Raw genomic sequence first — 19351 nt, 5'->3', positions numbered from 1 at the left:
ATATTATATATATCAGATATATTCATCAGATAAGGCTTGGAAAATTTTTCTCACATTTCATAGGTTGTCTTGTCACTTTCTGGATTGTTTCCTTTGCTGAGCAGAGCTTTTGATTTTGGTATAGTCCCACTTGTCTAGTTTTGCTTTGTTTCCTATGCTTTTGATGTCCTATCAGAGAAATCACAGAAAAGATCGATGTCCAGAAGTTATTCCTCCCTGTTTTCTTCTAGGAGTTTTATAGTTTCAGGTCGACATGTTTAAGTGTTTAATGTATTTTGAGCTGATTTTTGAATACGCTGTAAGATAAGGGTCCCAATTCCATTTTTCTGCATGCTTATATGTAGTTTTCTCAATACCATTTACTGAAGAAAATATCCTTTCCTTTTTGTGTATTTTTGGCACCTTTGTCAAAGAGTGGTTGACCATATGTGTGCCTTGCTATTTCTGGGTTTTTATTCTTTTTTTTTTTTTTAAGGATTTTATTTATTTATTTGAGAGAGAGAATGAGATAGAGAGAGCATGAGAGTGGGGAGGGTCAGAGGGAGAAGCAGACTCCCTGCTGAGCAGGGAGCCCGATGTGGGACTCGATCCCAGGACTCCAGGATCATGACCTGAGCCGAAGGCAGTTGCTTAACCAACTGAGCCACCCAGGCGCCCCACTGGGTTTTTATGCTGTTCTATTGATCTATATGTCTGTTTTTATTCCAGAGCCATATTTCTTTGATTGCTGTACCTTGGTAGTATATTATGAAATCAGGAAGTGTGATGCCTCCAGCATTGTTCTTTCTCAAGATTGCTTTGAGTATTTGGAGTCTCTGAGGTTGCATATGGATTTTAGGATTAATTTTTCTCTTTCTATAAAAAATGCCAGTGAAATATTGATAGAGATTGCACTGAATCCGTAGATCACTTTGGGAAGTATGGGTATTTTAACAATATTAATTCCTCCAATCCATGAACATGGAATATCTTTCCATTTACTTGCATCTGCTTTAAACATGTTTTTCACCTCCTTGGTTAAGTTTATTCCCAAATATTTCATTCTTTTTGATGCAATTGTAAATGGTATTATTTTCTTAATTTTACTTTTGTATAGTTCATTGTTAGTATGTAGAGATACAAATGATTTCTGTATGTTCATTTTGTATCTTTACTGAACTTTATTGAACTTCACTGAATTTATTTTTTAGTTCTAACAGTGTTTTTGTTGCATATGAGATCATGCCATTTGGCAAGAGAGATAACTTTACTTCTTTTCCAAATAGGACACATTTTATTTATTTTACTTGCCTAATTGTTCTGCCTAGGACTTCCAGTACATGTTGAACAGAAGTGGCAAGAGTGAACATCTTTGACTTGTTCCAGATCTTAGGTAAAAAGCTTTCAGTTTTCCCCTCTTGAGTATCATGTTAAGTATGGGTTTTTCGTATATAGCCTTTACTGTGTTGAGGTAACTCTCTTCTGTACCTTACTTGTTGAGTGTTTGTATCATGAAAGGGTGTTGGATATTGTCAAACTTTCTTTTATTTTTGCATCTTTTGAGATAATCATGTAATTTTATTTTTTCATTGTCTTAATGTGGTTTATCACATTGATTGATTTGCATATATTGAACCGTCCTTATGTCCCAGAGATAAATCCTAGTGGGTGATGGTGTATGATCCTTTTAATGTGCCATTGAATTCAGTTTGCTAATAGTTCATTGATGATTTTTGAATCTATATTCATCAAGGATATTGGTCTGTAGCTTTGCTTTCTGGAGGTGCCTTCGTCTGGCTTTGATATCAAAGTAATGTTGGCCTCATAAAGAGAGTTTAAAAGTATTCCCTCTTCTATTTTTGGGATAGTTTAAGAAGTATTGGTACTAATTTTTAAATATTTTGTAGAATTCTTTTGGGAAGCCATATGGTGCTGGACTTTCCTTTGTTGAGAAATTTTGCTTACTTATTCAATCTCCTTATTTGTTATTGGTCTATTCAGAGTTTCTATTTTTTCTTGATTCAATTCTGGTACGTTATATTTTTCTAAGAATATATCCATTTCCTCTAGGTGCTCAAATTTATTGACATATACTTGTTTATAATAGTTCTCTATGATATTTTTAATTTCTGTGACAACATTTGTAATGTTTCCTCTTTTCGTTTTTGATTTTGTCTTCTCTCTTTTTTCCTTGATTAGTCTACCGCAGGTTTTTCACTTTCATTTAAACAACAACAACAAAAAAAACTCTGTTTCACTGACTTTTTTATTGTTTTTCTGTTCTGTATTTTATTTATTTCTGCTCTAATCTTTATTATCCCTTCCCATTTGGTAGCTTTGGGCTTAGTTTGCTCTTCCTTTTAGTTTCTTGAGATTTAAAGTTAAGTTGTTTACCTTATTCTTTAGATCTTTCTTCTTTTTTAATGTAGATGTTTTCACATTGTATTTCTATTGGATATCCCTGGCATATAGCAGTAGCTGAAAAATAATTGGTTTGAAAAAAAAATTCATTGTTTGACCTGAACATGCTAGTTAAGGCCAGTCACAGCTCTAAAGGCTTTTACATTTTATCCTTGCAAGTTTGTGATGAAGGTAATTGATTAACTCCACTTTATAGATGGGAAAGCAGAGGAAAGCAGATTATTCATTATGTAGACTTGAAATCATTGCTTAAGAGAGGAAAACATAGGAATAATAGGCACATTTTAACAATGATAATCTCTAGGTAGGTAGGATAGGTAGTAATTTTTTTAATCTGTACTTTCCAACATTTCCTCATATTTTCTGCAAAACACATATACTATTTTACAGTTAAAATATGTACATTTTTTTTTTAAAGATTTTGTTTATTTATTTGACAGAGAGAGACACAGCGAGAGAGAGAACACAAGCAGGGGGAGTGGGAGAGGGAGAAGCAGGCTTCCCGCTGAGCAGGGAGCCCGATGTGGGGCTCGATCCCAGGACCCTGGGATCACGACCTGAGCCGAAGGCAGACGCTTAACGACTGAGCCACCCAGGCGCCACAAAATATGTACATTTTTAAGAAGCAAAACAAAGCCTTTACTAAGGACATTAGGAGCATGAAGACAACAGTTAAAGAATAAAAAAAAAAAAAAAAAAAAACCCACGATCTCATGCCTGTGCAATTTAAGAATAACCTTCAAACTAATTTCTTTTGTCTTGTCTCCATATTTTTAATCGAGGCTAATAACAACAATTAAGATGTATCCTACTCTCATATGTACCTGCTAAAATTTTAACTGTTCTCTGAAGCCAGTCTTCTTCCTCCTTGTTCTGTAATTCTATCATAATATTTCTCATATACTTAACTTATACTACTTCCTTAGAGTTAATACTGACCATGATTTTGTTTTTTTAATTTTAAGTTGGGAAGAGCCAAAAGCCAAACAAACAAAAGAATAACACTGGAGTCTGCAAATACATGGAGCAATTTTAATTTATTTTTTCTCTTTCTTTCTTCTTTCTTTCTTTCTTTCTTTCTTCTTTCTTCTTTCAGGTAAATATGTGCAGTTTGTTCCTTAAGACATTCCACTCTAGGGGCGCCTGGGTGGCTCAGTTGGTTAAGCGACTGCCTTCGGCTCAGGTCATGATCCTGGAGTCCCGGGATCGAGTCCCGCATCGGGCTCCCTGCTCGGCAGGGAGTCTGCTTCTCCCTCTGACCCTCCTCCCTCTCATGTGCTCTGTCTCTCATTCTCTCTCTCTCAAATAAATAAAATCTTAAAAAAAAAAAAAAAAAAAAAAAAAAGACATTCCACTCTATAGCTTGATAGCATTATTCCTTCTATGAGAGAAACAGAGTCTTCTTAGCAATAAAGTCAATGATTGTCATTAAGAAAGGGACATCAGGTGACATAACTAATAATAAATGCATAATAAATGATGCATTTAACCATTTAACAGTTCTTCTGCTTCACAATAAAATCATCCCTAAAGAGTTTATTCTTACATTGAACTTTTATCAAAGTTGAGAGTATATCATTCTTAATTTTTTAAAGCATTCTTTGTATTACCTTAGTGTCTTACAGTTTCAGTGACAGTTCTTACAGTTCTCTTTGCTGCCCCCACATATTTACATATGTTTATGGTATGTAAATTAAGCCTTCTTTTGAATTTTCATTCATCTGTAATGTAAAATACATAAACTAAATAAATAATTACATATATTAAATAAAAAATACATAAGTGAGATTCTTTGGGTAATACATTGATGGCTGATTTTGTCTGAATTTTCTTCCTTCCTTCCTTCTTTCCTTCCTTCCTTCCTTCCTCCCTTCCTTCCTATAAATAAATATATACACAATCATATTTATATACATATATCCATATCTATAAACACATATATTCATATATAAACACATATATAAACATATTATATATAAACATATATTCATATATAAACACATATATAAACATATTATATATAAAAATATATTCATATATAAACACATATATAAACATATATAAACATATATAAATTATATAAATATATATATAAACATATATAAACATGTATTCACATATAAACATATATATGAGTTGTATAAAAACTTGTCTTGGACTAAAATCTTTTATAAATAGTGTTATTTAATGAGTAAATATAATTTTAACAAAAGCAATTTATTTCTACCTATATCCTCCCAGTATCAATCACCTCTTTTTTCTTTGCTGAGTAAAAGAATGACCTGCTGCAGCTTGCCACACATGTTTCCTGAGATGAAACTTATTAGAATAAGAACATGATGAATTTTCCCGTTTTTCTACATCCAATCAGTCTGCTCATTGTCTGAGAGCACACCAGATGACTAAAGATGTCAGTTGTTTCTCTCCAGGTTTTTTCCGGTAGCCTTGTGCTTTAATCGGCTGCTGCTTTGCATTTGAAAACTAAATCAGACTCAATATTTCATAGTCTTTTTGATCTTGGGTTTTATGATAATGAGACTTGGGCTACAGAAACGTCCTTTCAGAGAATTCAGATTTTAGCACCTGTTAGCAGGTATTAAAAAAACAAGTGCATCATTTAAATTCTTCCATTCTTTTCAATTTGTTCACCTATAATTAAAAACATTTTGTCCATGAAAAGTGCTCTAGAAGATAAAAGTGATCTTTTTTTTTTTTTTTTTTAAGATTTTATTTATTTATTTGACAGAGAGAGGCATAGCGAGAGAGGGAACACAAGCAGGGGGAGCCGGAGAGGGAGAAGCAGGCCTCCTGCTGAGCAGGGAGCCCGATGCGGGGCTCGATCCCAGGACCCTGGGATCATGACCTGAGCCGTAGGCAGACGCTTAACGACTGAGCCACCCAGGCGCCCCGATAAAAGTGATCTTTATGCATTTCTTTTTTATTATAATGTATTCCTTGAATTAACTTCCTACTTGTAAATCTCAATTTGTCCATCTCTAAAATGGGGAAGGAAGATGGGAGAATTAAGGTTTTGCTGAGTCATCAAGGAACATTTCTGTAGTAAGAAAAAGAGTCCCAAATTTGTTTACAATGTTTGTGTCTGTGTTGCAGCAAAAATAACGAAATTTGGAATCCAAGGAGCAATGTCGAAGCCCAGGTTAGGACTTAGCTACCAGGGGGCACAGGACACTGTATTATCCAGGTTCTTATTTTTCTTATCTGGGAAATGAAGTAGTTGGACTTAATGATTGAAGCTGAGGTTCTATATGTCAATGTAAATAACTTGTTTTTAAAAGCTTTTAAACTAGGCAAATCCATGGTATGTTATTACTGTTAATCATGAAAGAATCTCAAAATAAAATTTTAATAAAGTTATTAACTGTGGGAAAATCAAGGATTTTATTTTGATATTCCTCTTTAATATTGAGTGAATAGCTCCTCACTAGAATTACAATTGCAATACACACACACACACACACACACACACACACACACACATATGATGGTCTTAACATTATAAACATTAAATATATTCAATATATTCCATAAATAAAGTAATAAAGCACTCCTTGATCAAGGTCTATTTAAAAAAAAAAAATTTATTTATCTATTTGAGAGAGAGAGAGAGCACGTGCCCAAGCGTGGGGTGGGGGCGTGGGGCAGAGGGAGAAGCCCAACGTGAGGCTTGATCCCAGGACCACGGAATCTGAACCAAAGGCAGATGCTTAACTGACTGAGCTACGCAGCTGCTACAATAAAGGTCTATTTACAGTATTTCTTACTTCTTTGTTTTCTAAAAGTCATTGAGATGCTCATGGTACATGAACCATTAGGAGAAAAATCTGAGTATCACTTTTCTATTTTAAAAAGAGGCAGAATAGGAAGATCTCCATCTGTTAGAATAGTTTAAAATGAAAGTAGGGGCAAAAGATTTAGTTAGGGAGCATAAAGCTGACAGTAAAATGTAAATAGATATTTTCTGAGGCTGGGGTGTGATGTGGAAATGTTGGGGTTCAGAGCAAATAGCCACGAAAAAATTCTTAAGACATCTTTGGTGCAAATAGTTGGTTTTATTAAAACACGGGGACAGGAACCCTGGGCCGAAAGAGCTGCAGTGGGGTTGTAACGGGTGACTGATAGTACTTTCAAATTGGGAGGGGGTTAGGAATAGTGTTACATCTCTAAGAAATTTTAGAAACAAGGTTTCCAGGACCTTGAGGGTGCTAGTTATTGTTAGGAAAAGGTCATTTATTACTGTCTAATAAAACCTTAGTCATGAGACCCTTCAGATGTATATCGGTGGGTCATATGCTTGGAGGATGATAGCTAACATATATCTTGGAGGGTAGAGATAAAGCAAGTTTCCAAAAGAACTTTTATATGTTAAAGGAGACTTAGAGGATCCTGGAGGTGGAGAAAATGTTAAGCTAAGATGGCCTTTAGTCCTTAGAAAAGTATCAAGATCTAGGCAGCTGAGTTCCTAGAAGAAAGTCATTCTGCTTGTTTCAAGGACTTGTAATTGGGTTGTAAGTACTAAAGAAATTTAATTTGTTTCTTTTGCTTTTGTTTCCCACATGGATGGGGAGTAAGAGGTATCAGGAGTAGAAAAAGATGGATACAGATTTTCTTTCCTGTCTTTTATTCTTTTCTTTCTTTCTTTCTTTCTTTCTTTCTTTCTTTCTTTCTTTCTTTCTTTCTTTCTTTCTTTTTTTTTTTTTTATGTTTAACTTATTGACAATTTGGCAACAAGTGCTGCTTTGAAGAGACAAAAATGCATAGCTATGCTTTTGAACAATGTTCTGACTTACATAATCTTCAAAGCGGAAGTCTTTTGGGGTCTATATCTCAGCATTTAGCTTGGCTGAACACACCTCCTGTTGGACACATGACCTCCTGCTTTGTTGACAATATGCTCCTACTCCACCCTGTCCTGCAGAGCTCTCTCAGGCTTCTTTACCAATTCTTTAGGGCCTAGTTCCCAGCTTTCTCTTCTCCTTCTTAAACATTCTCTGAAAGAGATTGCATTCATTCACATAGTTTTAATTGTTCTTTCTAGAATAGCTTGGATCTTGCTTTGTACTCAGGCTTTAACTGTTTGTATTTGACTTAAGTCTTTGTGAGTGATTTTAGAGTAAATTTGAATACAAACTGCATCTTAAATTTTCTTTGTCACAAACTAAGGAAAAGAATGCATTTGTAGTGGACATTTAAATCTTAAGACAAGAATTATACTCAGACATCTGAGAATGGTTGAAAGAACAGTGGATGTTATCCTAAAGAAGAAAATGTTTCCAGAAATGACAGAATATTTCAAGGCAGTGATTCTAAGAAAAGAGGATAAAAACATTCCTTTTAAAGGGGTTTTAAAATCTGGAAATGGGGGACAAGTATTTTCAAGTGAATTGTTTTAGTCATATTATTTATTGTGAAATTTAAGTTGTTAATAAAATGATTCAGAAGATTTTTTGATGTTCTTGTTTGTGAACGTGGGCATAGATTTCATGAGTTTGAGATCCTTGCCATGTGGTATTGGAATAAGAAAGTTTCCTCTGTGTCATGAAAGTTTCTATGCAAAACCTTCATTTGGAAGTAAGAGTGAGTCAAAATTTTTGTAAGCAAAGGATAATTTGTCTAATCATCTGCATTTGTAAATAGTGAAACATTTTTTTTATTAAACAAGTATATATACCATTGAAGGTATTCCATCTTATACTGATCATAAGTTTTATATATACCCAAGTGTGTAAGAAGGAGACATTAACCTACACTTGATGTCAAATAAGAAGAGGGCAATCTATGGAACAGGCACTAAATGGCTAATTGTGTCCTCACTGTTCATAATTCAGTTTTTGGACAAGACAAATAACAGGAAGATGTATTGCACTAAAGATTCTAGTGTCATAAAACCTTTCTGACATAGAGAAAATATGCTACAGATATAAGAATTTGATGGGACATCATTAAAAACTCAATAGAAGACCCTCCTTATAATTTTTCTATTAAATGTATTGACTGCCCATTTCACACTGGATTTTGTGTTTGGCATTTAAACAATGAAAGATAGATAAAATATGGATTCTGCCTTTTAAGTGTTTATCAAGAAATTGGGAAAGGGGCAAGATGAATAAAAACTTCCAATGCAAAGAAACAATTTTACTCATTTAAATGCATCATAAATGACAAAAGGTGTTTCCCACATATATTTTCCATTATAAGTGCCCCCCACCCATAAGCAGGGATTCTAACTAGAAGTATGTATGTGTATATGGGGATATGTGTGGGTGTATGTGTGTATGTAGAAAGGATCACAACATACAGTTAGAATCTTAATGTAAAGGCGTGTAGAGTTCGGATTTTACAGTAGCTATAGTTTTACTTCACTTGGATTCCTTGTCCCTAATAATAATAATAAAAAAATCAGTTAGAAACAGCTGAACTCTAGTAACCCAAGTTAGTCTGAGAGTTATCGTCTATTTTCCTGCAACCCTGCAAAAGTATTGAAATAATATTATGAACCTCTAAAAAGATACCAAAATATTTCTGGCAATGAATATAAGAATAGGCTGATTACAGGAGTGCCTGGTGCCACAGGCATCCAGTTCCTGGTTTCAGCTCAGATCAGGATCTCAGGGTTGTGGGATCTAGCCCCATGTTGGGCTCCATGCTCAGTGTGGAGTCTGCTTGAGATTCTCTCTCCCTCTGCCTCTCCCATTCATGCTCTTTCTCTCTCTCATTCTCTCTCTCTTTCAAATAAATAAATAAATCTTAAAAAAAGAATATACTAATTACAGAATTAAAAATAATAAGTATAATGAATTAATTCCATGGTGTTGCATTTTAGAATAGGTTTAAGTCAAAGACTAGTGATTAATTTTGTAATACTTGTTATTACAATTTTTGCCTACACCTTGGTATGTTTGTATTTGGTATTTTAAGAATACAAAATAATCAGTCATCCTAAATATGTGAGATTTATATTTTAAGGTAAATTAGTTCATTTTATTTTATTTTTTTAAAGATTTTTTATTTATTTATTTGACAGAGAGAGATACAGCGAGAGAAGGAACACAAGCAGGGGGCATGGGAGAGGGAGAAGCAGGCTTCCGCTGAGCAGGGAGCCCTGATGTGGGGTTTGAGCCCAGGGCCCTGGGATCATGACCTGAGCAGAAGAGATGCTTAATGACTGAGCCACCCAGGCGTCCCTAAATTAGTTTATTTTAAAGAGTTTTTAAATGTTATAAAATTGGGTTTCAAAATTTAATGTTAAAAAGTTGAAAAATTGGTCAAATAACTGCAGATGTGTTTTATATAGGATTTTTCTGGTGAATTATATTAGGTTCATCTGAGAGTGACAGATAATGAACATAACTGCAAATTAAAACTAAAATGTTTAGGGTTGCCTGGTTGGCTCTGTCAGTTAAGTATCTGCCTTCGTCTCAGGTCATGATCCCAGGGTCCTGGGATGGAGCCTCACATCGGGCGGGGGGGGGGGGGGCGTCCCTGCTCAGCGGGGAATCTGCTTCTCCCTCTCCTCTTGCCTGCCACTCCCCCTGCTTGTGCTCTCTTTCTTTCTCTAAAATAAATAAATAAATAAAATATTTTAAAAAATGTTTGATATGTCTCTCATATTTAAGTCCACGAGGCCTACAATAATTATTTAAAACCTAAGGCTGGGAAGAGTGACATCAGCTAGATGGCAGACAAGTAAACTCCAAGCACTCCCTCCCCCATGGAATTATTAAACAACTAGGAATTAGCTACAGTAACTTTATAGGAGTTCTAGAAATCAGTCGAAGATCTACAGCAACCAAGTGAATGCCCCATCAAGAAAAAACCTCCTGCAAACTGGTAGGAAATTTTGTGTGTTTTTATTGACTCTTATCTCACCCACTTCCCAGCACCGCACAGTTTGGGGAAAGCCCAGTCCTCAGTTCCCTTCCAGGAACCAAAAAGAGCAGCACAGAAGCGATTTGCAATGTTATAACCTGTCTGGCTGTTGCGTGTGTGACTGGTCTTTGTCACCTAACTCAGACTTCAGATGGTCAAAAGTGGCATGCGTCTGATCCCAGGATAGGAAAAGCTGTGGGCAGGAGTTGGCACTGCAGGGACGAATATAGGGCTTTAGATGTATGGAGCAAGAAATTACTAATTAAGAAATCCAATGGCTAAGGCCCTGAGAAGAAACAGGGATTAGACTTTTGAGAAGTTAAGACATTTAAGAGCAATTGTCCATATGGGAGAGTCTTGGAAAAAGAGCACATGCACAGGCCCAAGAAAAAGTCACGCCCAAAATATATCTGAGAACACCATAAGCCTTCCCTTGTATGAGGTACCTAGAGTAGTCAAATTCACAGAAAGAAAATAGAATGGTGACTGATTAGGGCTGAGGGGTGGGAAAAATGGAGTTATTATTTAATGAGTGTGGAGGTTTAGTTTGGGAAGCTGAAGAAGTTCTGGAATGGATGGTGGTGATGGTGGTACAAAAATGGCAATGCACTTAATGCTATTGAACTCAACACTTAAAAGCCCATAGAATGAATTGTATGTTATGTATATCTTACCACACACAAAAATATTGCGTTGTGTTGAAAATAGGTCTCACTTGAGCCATTGTAATTAAGTCACTGCAGTTATACCATTCTAAGATCTGGGACTGTTTGCAGACTCAGAATTCCTAAAATAAAGGATAGTCCATGCAACTTAAAGAGGAACCATATTATAAATGTGTGCCACAAATCTTCCTTCTAGTGATCTCTAAAGGATCATCTGTCAGGTAGCTAGCTCATGTGTTAGTGCACACCTTCTCTAATCCTAATGTTGATGCTTTGAATCCAGACTGCCACTGTAATCCACCTATTGGTCAAAGTGGATATTCATTGAGTTTAGGTGATAAGTGGGTTTTTAACTAAACCTGTAGCACAATGGAACTAGGGTTCACAGACCTTGTTTTTATTTGCCCAGTTTCTTCATATATAGTTAAAACTGTTATATTCAGCAAACGGGAGAATATCTACATTGCTCCCTGATATTTGGAGTGAGGGTTATTATAGTAGGAATAAATAGTGAAAAGCTTGCAGCTTCCTCTTTTATAAAAATCATAAGTCAAATGCAAAACTATATCCCCTCTGGTATGCAGAGATTATGGTCACCCTCAAAAATTTGAAAATACAAAGATGGGGACTCTCATTACAACTTAATTTAACTTACCTTTTCAGTGTCTGTAAAAGAGCAATTGGTCTTGGAAGAATATAGTAGATTATTGTACATTATACCAAGAAGTATCTTCCACTGTTGCTATTGTTCCAGATGTAATCTCATTACTGGAGTTAATTAATATTGTAATTACTGATAAATTTTGTATGATTGGTCATCATAGCAATGGTCCCTAAAAAATCACACCTCTCCCTATCCTTTCTCTAGTTTAATACCCTCACTCATTAACGCTGGGCTCTGCCACGTGATTTGCTTAGGCCAATGGGATATAGCAAAATGACCCAAGAGGCTTCAAAAATGCTTGTGGGATAGGCTTTGCCCTCTCTTGCCTGTTACTTTTGGAAACTAGTCATGATGCAAAGAAGTTAGGCTGGCCTGCTGGAGACATGCAGCCCAGACAAAAGTCAGCATCGATTTCCATGCATACTTATAAAACTGAACAAAATTACATAAGATAATTATTTTTACAAATTGCAAAAAAGGTAGAACAGGGCTGGGATCCCTGAGAGAATAGAATCAAACAAGGTGAGCCCTGTAATCTCACAGCTTTACAACTTGAATTATGGTGCGAAGACATTTCTTTAGGCTGCAACACAAGGACAGTTTCCAAAGCAAGTTTCGTCTTGTGTTACCGTGAAGAGAGAAGACAGAGACTGAAGTTCATATAGAACAAAGCAGATGGAATTTGGGGGGCAGGGTACTAGAGAGAATGGGACTATCAGGAAAAGAGTTTCACAGAAGTTTCTTTCACAGAAGTTTCTTTGATTCTCTTAATGAAAATCAATCTATGCAAACATAAGGTATAATTTCATGAAGTCAAATACAGAATAACTTTCAGGGAAAAACAGAAAATTATAAGCTTAAAGATTCTCAAAACTCACTCAAGGCCCAGGAGAGTGGAAGGAAGAACAATTACTGAAACCACACAGGTCTGGGAATAGTTTAGGTTTATACAAATCAGAATGGAAAGACCAAATAATATAGAATCTTCAGAATTATACCAACTTGGTAGTAAGACTGACTTAACTCTTGACTATAATATTACTTTGGCTCTGTGTTAACAGATCAGAAATACAATCTTAGGAATGATTAAACTAATTCTAAGAAACTTAGGTAAACATAAGAAGAAAATCAAACACTATTTAAAGGACCTATCAAAATCTAGCAAACGAGAATTTAAAATCTGCAAAGTTCACTCTAAAATGAAAAAAAAAAAATCTAATAAAGTAGGAAGTAAATGTAATCTATAACCATTTAGTTAAAATCAACACAGAAATGACAAGAGATGTTGGAAATAAAAGGGATATTAAATGCTTAAAAGCTTCCTAAAGTTAGAAGAAGCATGACTGATGAAGAGACAAATGGAAGATACATAAAAGATAAAAACAGAATTCTAGAGATTAAAAATAAATATCTGAAATTATAAGTATACTGGAATTAATAAAGACAAAGTAAAGACTATAGAAGAAAAGATCATAGAAATTAAAAAAAAATAGAAACTAAAGTCAAATAGAGAGACAGAAGACAGAAAAATAAATAAACAGAGCATCTATGAACTGTGAGATATTAATCAGACTAACACACAAGTAGTCAAAGTCCCAGAAGAAAAAGAAAGAGAGGGAGATAAAATATATATTTTTGAAGGAATTATAACCAAAAGGTTTGCAAATTTCATAAAAATTTTAAACAAGCTCCACAAAAACAAGATCAAACAAGCTCCACAAAAACAAGCAGAATAAATATAAAGAAAACCACATCAAATTACATAAAAATCAAATTCCTAAATACCAGGGATAGGAGAAAATCTTAAAACAGCAAAAAATTACCAAGCTTTAAGTACTCAAGACAAGATTAAAGATAAGAATGACTGCACAATATACTTTGTAAAATATATAAACCAGAAAACAAAAAGAGAGATACATCTTTATTTCAATAAAAAAGTTAATCTAGCTTTCTTTAACCAGCAAAAATAGTTTCCAACATTGAAAATGAAATGAGGACTTTTTTAAAGACAAACAGCAGCTGAAAGAATGAATCACCAGCAGAATGACACTATGAGAATTTGAAAAGAAATACTTTAGGGGCCCTGGGTAGCTCAGTAAGTTAAGCGTCTGACTCTTGATTTCAGCTCAGGTCATAATCTCAGGATCATGTTCTCAGGGTTGTGAAATTGAGCCCTGGGTCCCTGGGTCAGGCTCTGCGCTGGGCCTGGATCCTGCTTAAGATTCTCCTTCTCCCTCTTCCTCTACCCTCACCCATGCACACAGGTACACACGTGGGCTCTCTCTCTTTCTAAAATAACTAATCTTAAATAAAAAAGTACTTCAGGCAAAAAGAAAATGACACCACATGTTCATTTAAATCTACATGAATGACAGGTGCTGATAATGGAAATTATGTGGATATTTTCCTAATGTTTTACATTTTTAAAAAATAAATGAGCAAATATAAAAACAACATATCTTGAGATTTATGACACATGTAGGTGTGATATATATGACAACAATAGTACAAAAGGTGGAAAGGAATATAAAAGTGTACCACTATAAGATTTTTTGATAAGTTAAATATATTACGAAACCTAGAAATACCTCTAAAATTAAAAAAATGGAGCAATAATATGCTAAAAATAAAGATAAATAAAATCATTTAAAAATTCAATAGCAGGGGCTCCTGGGTGCCTCAGTTGGTTAAGCATCTGTCTTCTGCTCAGATCATGATCCTCGGGTCCTAGGATTGAGTCCCACATTGGGCTCCCTGCTCCATGGGGAGCCCGCTTCGCCCTCTTCCTCTGCCTGCCACTCCCCCTGCTTGTAGACTCTCTCTCTATGTCAAATAAATAAATAAAATCTTTAAAAAATTTTTTAAAAATTAAAAATTCAATAGAAGACCAGAAAAGAGGGGGGAAAACCCACAATTTACAGGTGGGACAAATAGAAAGCAAAGAGCAAAATAGTAGCTTGAAACCTAAATGTATGGATTGTTATATTAAAAATATTAATTTTATACACATTACAATCAAAACACAGATTTTTACGTAGGTTATAAATTAAGACAAAACTATAGGCTATATTCAAGAAAGCAACATAGAAATATATAAAAAGATTAAAAGTTTAAGTTTTAATTTCCCGTGGAGTTACAGGAAATCGATTTACCTTTCCTTATAAAAAAGGTAAAACACAGAACAAAACAAATGAAATAACAGCACTCAAGAAACTGGACAGCAGGAGAATGATACCTGAATGAAGAGAAACAAATGAGATGAGCCATATAATTGCCAGCTTACTTCCTGGAGAATGTTTCTAAGTTATGATCCAGGGATGGGGCAACCCTGCAAAGACTGTCTCTAATTTGAGGAGATTGAGCTGAAATTCTAGGGAAAACAAGATGGCAAGAGTTTATAGAACAGAGTATCAGAGAGGAGAAGCTACAAGAGAGAGAGAACTCCAGAGATCTGAGGAGGGTCTTCTTCTGACACTTAGTTGAGTACTGATCACCACATGTACATGCCGAAAATACCCAATGCTGAGAAATAAATTATCTGACAGGATTACAAGGAATACCGCTTGAAGCTTATATAGGGTCAAGAATAGTGCCTCTTTCTAACAGCCCAGAGCAGGAAAACTCATAATTCAGGGAATATCAGTTGAGATAATAAGAAGGATTTTGCCTTAGTTATGGGGGAAAAAAATTAACCCTAGATTAAATGTATCTTCATACCCACCTAACAAAGATTAAATAATACCCTAAAAAAAAAAAAATAATACCCTGAAAGATCAAACTGTTTCTAAGTAACTATCTATGTCCCACAACATGGGTGTATTTTCAGTTCAAAACCTTACATTTGGTTCTTTATATCTTTTATTGACTTGCTAAGGCTTTCTACTTTTTCATTTCATTCAAGAGTGTTTACAACTTGTGTCAAGTAATTCTGTCATCTCTATTATCTTGGTGTTGACATTTATTGTCTTTGTTTCATTCAGTTTGAAGTCTTTCTAGTTCTTGGTATGTTGAATGATTTTTTATGGAAATTTGTTATATTATGAGATTCTGGATCTTACTTAATTTTTATGTTTTAACTGTTTTGTTTTGATGTTGCTCTGGCTGGAGAAAGCTGATATCACCTCACTATTACCAGGTAGAGGTAAGTTAATTTCTAACTAGGTGTCCATTGACACCCGAAGGTGTTGGGAGGCTCTTCTTACTCTTAAGCAAGGATGAGCACACTGGCTCCTCACGTGGCTTCCACTGACACTGCAGGGAGGATGACATTGTCACTGCTGGGCAGGAGTGAAAATCCTGCCTTTCCAGTAGGCCTCCTCTGAGACCTCCTCAGCAGAGGAAGGAGCACCTTGCTCCTGATGAAAGGGGTGAAACTGTAGCCTTGCTACATATTCTTTATTAACACTGGGTGACTGGGATGTCTTGTTATTGGCCAGTGGGAATGAAAGTGTATTCTCTGACACCATCATAACAGGTTCTTCATTACAGCCTTGGGAGGCTGGAAGTCGCTGTTCTCCACTCAATCTTAGCTGGAGGGAAGAAGCGTGGGAGCAATATTGTCTGTGGTGTTTGTCTGGAATAGAGGGTTACAATCTAAAAATTTTACATCTGTTTGGTTGGTCCTGGTCCTTTTACTAGAGAGTGTCAGCTTTTGTTTGGGCTTTATTTATGCTTGTACCTATCAGTATTTTTAAGTAGCCAGCTTCTTTAATCTAGGACATATGAGGCAAAAATAAGACCCAGAGAATTCACTTCCATGTCATTTCTAAGACCCAAGACCATTAACCAGTCTACCTTCTTCTCTCCATTTTTCATAATCTTCTACTTTTGTTTTATATATGATATCCAGGGTTTCTAACTGTGCTAAGTGGAAGCAGTGATATCTACTCCAGCTTCCCCAAAATAGAAGTCTACATTTTCTTTTTGTGATAGGTAAAATAATGAGTCTACATAAACATTTGATCCCATTGACTTCTGTCCTCCTCAGAGTTAGTTTCATAATCCACAATAAATTCTAGAGAAACTTTTGTATAATATTTAAAACTCAGATCCAGTGAATCTTGCCTTTAGAGTGATTTAAAGTTGTAGGTATAGTAAGGAGTAAAGATGGGATTCTCCCTAATGATGCAGTGATATTTGCATTAAAACTATGATTTGAGGCATGAAATATGCTTGATATATAGATTTTAACTGGCTTTAGGTTTAATCTACCAGTTAGAAGTCATTATAATAGATTTAGAAAATAGTTTGGGATTTGGAAGTATCGTGGAAGAAAAGAGTAGAATAAGTAAATCTTGTTTGAGCTGAAATACTGCCTCTACTTTTCCTGGCTTTGTGACTGTGAAACAATTATTTAACCTCAATTTCATTGCTTTATCTCTAAAAGAACAATGATACTTGCCATAGTTATTTCAGTGGGTTATTTTATCCCTAAATTTTAAATTCTATATAAGTCATTACTCATTGATATCAATCATTATAGTATTCACTATTAAAACCACATATTTTTGAGACCTCATTGGTTTAAGTTGAGTCACTGATAATTTTTCACAAGAAAAACATAATGCATGTGCAAACTGCCTGATCAATAAAATATGAATTTTATGGACACCAAATATACCTGATAATAATAATATAAGTTTATAGATTCATAAAGCTAAATGAATATCAATCAGGATAAAAGCAAAGAAAGCCAAGTGTACATACTTACTTAATAGAGAAATAGCTGCAACATGATTTTTAATAACACATTAGGGGTTCTGCACACAATATCTCTATATAAGTAAGCTCCTAGTGGGCTGACTCTCCTACAGAAATAAATTCTAAACTTTGTTGATAATACCAAAACAACAAGCAAAACAACGACAGAATCTACTCAAATGCTTTGCTGATGAACAAAGACAAGCTAGCTGATTTTGAAGATCAGCTGCTACATATAAGATAAAAGTAACAACATGAGCAAATTTTCTGTTGTTACAGCCTTCAGCTAGAGGGAAACCCATGTATAGCTCTGTGTAAGGCATTTGCAAGTTTGAAAGAAAGAAAATTCATCTTTATGGTGTGACAATCTAGGAGACAGAGTTCAGTACCATTATAACCACAGATAAATGCAGAGTTAATTTCAAAAGGAGGAGAGCAAGAGAGGGGATAGCTGCATTCTCTGTACAAACTGTCCAGAATCTGGTTGATATGTAAGGTTTCCCATGCATAGGGTTGACTGCAAGCAACCAAACTATGGATGAAGACACTGAAATCAGATTTCAGCTGCTCTCCAAGATATGGAATTTGAATTTTGAGTCTGTTCAAGTTAAATTTTCTGTTAAACATACTGATATCCTTAAAAGGAATATAACAGAATCCTTAGTATCAAAGATATTATTTTCACAATGTCCAAATATGAACCAAAATTACTCAACATCTGAGTAACCAGGAAAATGTGACCCTTTGTCAAATATAAAAAACAATTAACAGAAATGATCCCTGAGATGACCCAGATGTTGATATCACCAGAGAAGAGCTTTAAAGCCCCTATAATAACTATACTCATTAATATGAAGAAAAATGTTTTTGTAATTAGTGAAAAGATATATAATAACAGAAATTTTGAAACAATAAAAAAACAAATAGAAATACTCCTACTAAAAAATAAAACATAATATCTGAAATAAAATTTCACAGATTGGTCTTAACAACAAAATGGAGATTACATAGGAAAGAATCTGTGAAACTGAAAAAGATCAATACAAATTATCCAATATAAAGAACAGAGAGTAAAAAAGACTGAAAAATATTAATACAGTCTTAGGGACTTCTGAGACAATATCAAAATATTTAAAATACTTGTTATTGCAGTTCCTGGAAGAGAAGAGCAGGAAAATTTTTGAGAAAATATTTGATAAAAACTTCCCTATTTTGGTAAAAAATATAAATATAGAGTTTCAAAAACTTCAGTATATTCAAAGCAAGATAGATATAAGAAAACCATACCTAAAGATATCATAGACAAAGTACTGTAAACCAAAAATAAGAAAAATCCTGAAAGAAGCTATATAGGGAAATCTACAACAAAATCCATGGATGCCAGAAGACAGTGGAATAAAATCTTTAAAATGTTGAGAGAAAAAAGAACTATCTACTCAGAAATATTATGTTGCAAAAATATCTTCAAAAATATAGATGAAATAAAGACATTTTCACATAAAATATATTGACACCAGAGTGTAATACAAGAAATGATAAAGAAAGTATTTTAGGCTGAAAAGAAATGATACAAGAGGATTTTTAGGAAGGAATGAAGCAGGTCAAAAATGCTAAAAACTTGATAAATGTAAAGGACAATGTTTTCTTATTGTCTTTAAAGTACATACATGATTTAAAGCACATACATGATTTAAAGCAACTTTATAGCATTATTATGTAAAATTATAATACATATTGTGAATATGTCATTAAGAGTGGGAAATGCTCCCAGAGTCCAATGTTTCTAAATTTTACTTACAGTGGAACATTATTAAACATAAGTAGAATATTATGAAGATATGTATAAATAATTGCAGTATGCATATAAATAATTGCTTTTTGTATTAATTATATATATAAATGAACAAAAAGAATGAGATTGGGTAAATTAGTTAAATGACATACCTTTTGATATCAGTGGTACAAATGGAAATCTGTTTCTGAGAAAGCTTTTCAGTAGGAATACCCACAAAATGAAATCCCTTCAGGGAGAGAA

This window comes from Halichoerus grypus, chromosome 3, assembly GCF_964656455.1.
Source record: "Halichoerus grypus chromosome 3, mHalGry1.hap1.1, whole genome shotgun sequence".
Classification (NCBI taxonomy): domain Eukaryota; kingdom Metazoa; phylum Chordata; class Mammalia; order Carnivora; family Phocidae; genus Halichoerus; species Halichoerus grypus.
Note: the sequence above shows the minus strand (reverse complement) of the source record.